The sequence below is a fragment of the Panicum virgatum genome, chromosome 9K, assembly GCF_016808335.1.
Source record: "Panicum virgatum strain AP13 chromosome 9K, P.virgatum_v5, whole genome shotgun sequence".
NCBI lineage: Eukaryota > Viridiplantae > Streptophyta > Magnoliopsida > Poales > Poaceae > Panicum > Panicum virgatum.
Window position 1 is genome coordinate 32315741 of NC_053144.1, and position 5951 is coordinate 32321691.

A 5951-nucleotide genomic window follows, 5' to 3' on the forward strand; every position below is an offset into this window, starting at 1 on the left:
GGTGCCTCCCTGATTTCGACCATGTTGTTGAAGTTGACCTTGTTGTTGCGCCATGGATGGTCCGGGGGCAAGAAACATCGATGTCCCATGTAGCAGTGCTTCCTCCAATGTTTCAAACACAAATACTCAGTATGTTTGTGGCAGTATGGACATGCAAACTTTCCTTTTGTGCTCCAACCAGAAAGCATAGCATAAGCTGGGAAGTCATTAATTGTCCAAAGAAGAAGAACATGCAATTTAAAATTCTTCCTAGTCCCTGCATCCCATGTTGTAACACCCTTTCCCCAAAGCTCCTTGAGCTCCAATATAAGGGGCCTCAAATATACATCAATATCCATTCTAGGAGATTTTGGACTAGGTATCAACATTGACAACAACCAGTTAGATTGTTTCTGACACAACCATGGAGGCAAATTGTAAGGTATTAGGATAACAGGCCATATGGAGTATGTAACATTTTGCATCCCAAAGGGATTGAAGCCATCAGAAGCAAGACCTAGCCTAATATTACAACCTTCCTCTGCAAACCAGTTATATTCTTTATCCACGTGCTTCCATGCTAATGAGTCAGCAGGGTGACACATTTTTCTATCATTGACCAATTATTTCTTGTGCCACTGCATTTACTCTGATGTGCGCTTCGACATATACATTCTCTGCAGCCGAGGAATAAGAGGAAAGTAGTGTAGGATCTTAACTGGCAACTGCTTCTTAACAGTAGTAGCACCATCTACACTGTCATTATCATAGGTTTTCTCTACAACTCTCCACTTTGACTCCTTACAAATGGGACATGTCTCCAGACTTGTGTATTCCTTAAAAAATAACACAAAATCATTCTTACATGAGTGTATCTTGACATAGTCCAAGCCTAGGTCTCGAGCCACCCTTTGCACTTTATCCAAGGAGTCAGGAAGACAATGGTCTTCAGGGAGAACCTTTGAAAACAGATTAAGTATGGCCTCCAACGCTGCGTTACTAAATTTATACAAGCACTTTATCTAAAAAAGTTCCACGGTAAAAGAGACCTTAGTTGCATTTTTGCATCCTGGATACAATTCCTTCTTTGCCTGCTCTAATAGTTTCAAAAATATCTCTGCATTCTTATTTGGCACCTCAGCATCTATGATTTGTCCATGTATAGAGCCACTGATCATGTTTCTAATCAGAGTATTAGTGGCAGCACGGTCATCCCATGCGTCTTCTTCATCATCTTCTCCAAAATAAGGTGTTGTATCAGCTGTAGGTTGTGCATCTTCAGGTTCAGTATTATTGAGATCAGGACTGACATCATGATTCACACGACCCTCAGCTGATGAACTAGTTTGGCCTTCAATTTCATTATTGATGAAACAATCAACAAACTCTCTATTCACTAAATGAAGTTGAATCTCAAACACGTTATGATGTCTGATCATGCATTGACATGAAGTACATGGGCACACAACAGATGCAAGACCTCGTGATGATGTGCCAAAGGTTTGAATAAAAGATCGGAAATTCCTCTTCCACACCTCTGAATGTCGAGGCAAGCGCATCCAACTCCTATCTTCATGTGATACCATTAATCTGTATGCATGTTTGAAACGAGCTAGAGATCATGATCTAGTAATATGCATATATATGCAGGGATCGGAGATATATACGAGATCAAGACAACCGTACCGGTGGCACCGCAGATGGAGATCTAGATGTCGTGGGTATACCTTCCGATCGAGATGGAGATCTAGACATCGTGGAGGACCTGTGCTGCCCCCCAATGGAAATCGAAGACTTGGAATTAGATCGGGTCCCGATCAAGGATGAGACCCGATCTGATCGTTGCTCTCCGGTAGGATCAAAAAGCGTGGCAATAGACAAATTTAATTGCAACCAAGGAAGACCTCGTTGCAATAAGTCTGATACAGTTGCAATGACTACGACAACTAGTGCAACCACAAAATTTCATGGCAATACGTACATGCTATTGCATCTTGAGGCAAGAAAGGAAGCAATAGCCCCCTATGTATTGCAACAACGCACCAAGAAATTTGCAACCCAAATCAGTGTTGCTATATTGCCGTTTAGAAGCAACCAATGCTAGTATGGTCGCCATAGCACCTTTCTATTGCAACACATGACAAGCTAATGCAACTCCGAAATGGTGTAGCAGAATTCCCAACCAATTGCAACACAAAACCTAAAAATGGCTGCATTAGCGTCACCCTGTTGCAACACAAAAAATAAATATCGCAACACAATTTATGTGTAGTAATAGGCACGCATATTACAACCGAATCACTATTTCGGTGCCATGGAACCCCCCTATTGCACCCAAATTAGTGGTGATGCCTAAACATTTCGTGTCTATTGGGGGAAAACCATGTAGTGATACTACCACCTCGCGAGTCTAACCGCGGATCCACCCTTGGAGAGGCTACATAAGGAGGAGAGCCCCCCTCAACAACACCACCATCATGTAGGACTTGTGCTCCATTGCAAAGGTGAGGCGCTACCTAGGCTAGTGCTTAGAGTAGCAGGAGAGTGAGGAGTAGTTCGGGGAAGCGCCGGGCCTGTCGGCTGTCTTCTTCGATCTTGTACCTCTACGGATGCTGGCTTCCTCTAGTATGAGTAAGTTAGTATTTATGATTCCTATCTTGCATAGTACTTTTGTGTGAGTGAGATCAGTTCTCTTACTCACGGGTTCGTTGCTTCGTATTTATACGGTGTGCTATAGTTTGCTACGGGATATCAGACGTAGTTGGACTACAGTAGTAATCAGTAGCATAGACGTGGTGTCTAGGCTAAGGGTTACCTTCGTTTATTTTATATCCCATAGTCTGTGAGGTTGGCCGTAGGTGGTGACAGCCCTGTTGGTCCTTAGTAGCCCTCCATGTTCGGATATAGCGTAGAGCCGTTGGCCGGAGTTTTCTAACCATTTCCGGGGTAATCCGGTGCCCGAAGCGAGTCTTACCCGAGAGATCGACCTTTAACTCATCTTTAGTGCTACCACAGGAATCCTCACCAGCCTTGCCACATAATCTTGGTGTGTCCTAGGACCGACTAAGTTAAGAGTTAGTGCATGTTCACGCTTACTAACGACCATTTCCAGGCATTAACTTGATCAGAAAATCATGAGAGTTTGCATTTCTTACACGCATCCTTATCCAATAAAGTTCCTAAATCACACTTTACCTTTTAGAATATGCAAGTTGTGTTTTCAAGCTAATATGCAGGTTACAAGCACACTTTGGCCCGACACAAAATCACAGAAAATATCAGAGTACCGATTCAGGCTCAAATGGACCAAGTAAAGCCCAAGAACTGAAGCAAACCCAGCTGGGGCAGGCCGTGCCTCAACTTTAGGACAAGGGGAGACCAAGACAAGCCCACTCTAGGAAGTTGGGGGCAGTTGGCGGCCCGGGCAGGCCGACCGACCTACCTGGTCGGCCGGCCAGGCCCGTGGGCCCCACCGCCTCAACCAAGGCACGTGGCGCTTCCCTGTTGGCTCACAATGTCGGTTTAGGGTGCTGCGGCTGGTGGCTCCTTGCTATAAATAGAAGGGGGGGGCGTAAAGAAGAGAACACACACACACACCACACCACTCACTTCCTCTCTTGCATTCCTTGCATAGTCTTTAGGCTTAGTGGAGTTTAGGAGAAGTCTAGGAGTCATCGAGTCGCCGGAGTTGCTCGAGAGTCTAGTATGGGTCCATCTCTAGATCTCTCTTGTAATATTTAGTCATTTGTAGTAGAATTACACTATAGTTACCAATATCTGCTTGAAGTATATTCTGAGTTATCGAGTATATGCTTCTTGTCATGGTTGCGTTATTATTCAATGCTTGCATTGCATGATCGTCCTGTGCTGGAGATGGTTAGTCTTTTGTTCTTAGAACTCTATCAATTGCTCCAGTATTCGTATGATTTCTCTAGTGTGATGTCTGTCTATCCGGAGGGTGGGGGCTCCGAGCGGGACACTAGACTATCCCTTACTATTGTAGACATGGTGTCTAGATTAGCTAAGAGTTGCTGGATGTCAAGTATCCTCATGGTTGGTAGAGGTAGCCGGCAGGTGGTGACAGCCCTGTCCGTGCCTTTTAGTAATCCTCCACATTCGGTATGGGGGTAGGAGGTACATAAAGTCGCCGGGGTGTACGGGCTCCTCCTGTTACTTCGATAGCGATCTCCCTATTGTGTAGTTTAATCTCTGACGAGCTAACTAATGAGAAAGTGTAGATATAGCTAGCCTAGCACAGCTGAGTCGAGCTCTGACTTTTACCTTACTCCCGGCCTAAAGTAACCTTTATTCTTTTATCCAAGAGAGTAGTTTGTGTGTGTCACACTACCTCCTACCATGTTATTATCTTACCCCTATTTATGCATGAGAATAATCTAGATAGAGCTCACCAACTGATCTATATATTCTCTCACTCATCGCCTTTCCTGCGGAAATATATATGTCACCCCGGTATACTCCCGGGTAAAATGCTACAGCAGTATTCCGTGTGCTTGCGGATCTATTCGTGGTTCATGAAATACTGCCGTCCCAAATTGGCGTCTGCGGGCATCAGCGCTAGGTGACGTTGGTAGGCGCCAACAAGCATTTTTGGCACCGTTGCCGGGGAAGGCATAGAGTGAAATATATAGACAGAGTTGTGAACAAAATCAAAATTGGTATTCGCTTACTAAACATGCTAACTTGGCTCTGTTTTCTTGTCTTCGTTGATATGAAAACAGGGTAGTGTATGACCGGTTTCGACTTGCCGTAAAACTTTCATTCCGATCTAGAGTCACTTTTGAGGAGGACGCGAGCTCGTCTCGTATCACCTCAAAGATCACTCTCGGCAGTTGATCCAGTCATCGCATCATCGTCAGCTCCAAGAGCTATGGCCTAGAAGACACTCCGTGATTACTCTACTCCGTCTGCTAGCCAGGTCCCGACCGGACCCGAGGTTAACACCGGAGCAGAAAATTTCGAGATCAAGACGGGTCTCATTACGATGGTGTAGGCTAGCCCATTTTGTGGCAGGGCCAATGAGGATGCCGGCACTCATCTCCAGCAGTTCCTGGAGCTCGGCAGTACTTTTGTTATCAAGGGTTTATCGCAAGATGCAATCCGGCTCCGTCTGTTTCTGTTTTCTCTCTTGGGGAGAGCAAAGCAATGGTTTTATGCTAACAAGGCTGCTGTGGATACTTGGGACAAATGTGCCAAGGTGTTCCTCTCGAAGTTCTTCCCGACGGGCAAAACCAATGCTCTTCGTGGTCGGATTTCGAACTTCTAGCAAGCATCAAATGAGTCAATTCCGGAAGCTTGGGAGAGGCTTCAGGAGTATATTCTGGCATGTCCGCACCATGGAATGGATAATTGGCTCATTCTATAGAACTTCTACAATGGGTTGACACAGTCATCCCGTGATCATGTGGATGCCGCTGCGGGTGGAGCTTTCTTCTCGCTGACCATTGAAAGAGCTACATCATTGATCAAGAAGATGGTTTCCAACCAAGGTTGAAGCGATGATCGCGTCCAACCGCGCCAGCGAGGTATGCACTCCGTCAAGGAGGCCGACATGCTCGCTATTAAGATTGATCACCTCCTCAAGAAATTTGAGGATTATTCCCAAGATAAGGCTCAGATGCAAACACTTCAAGCCTTGGAAACTCGCATGATGTGCGAGGTCTGCGGGGATGTTGGACATTCGGGCGACAATTGCCCAGAAACCCAAGAAGAAGCTATATTCCTCAATGGCAGCAATGGGTTTCATCCACAAGGAGGTCAGGGGTGGAATCAACCATGCCCATATTACCAAGGAGGTAATGGGAATTCGAATTCTTTCGGTCCTAACTAGCCTACCTTGAGAGATCTTGTCTACGGCCAAGCAAAGATCAATGAGTCCCTTCAGAAGAAGTTGGCCGCTACAGACAAATCTATGGAGACCATCCATGCCAAGATGGACGGATTCTCCACTGCTA

The 5951-nt window shown here is 45.4% G+C and overlaps 1 non-coding gene across 1 annotated transcript; it reads right to left on the reverse strand.

Annotated features, from left to right (window-relative positions):
• Positions 1-5233: 5233 nt before the first annotated feature.
• On the reverse strand, positions 5234-5340 carry LOC120653032. Its single transcript, XR_005666728.1, has one exon. It is a non-coding gene; the product is annotated as a small nucleolar RNA R71 (small nucleolar RNA).
• Between the last annotated feature and the right edge of the window lie 611 nt (positions 5341-5951).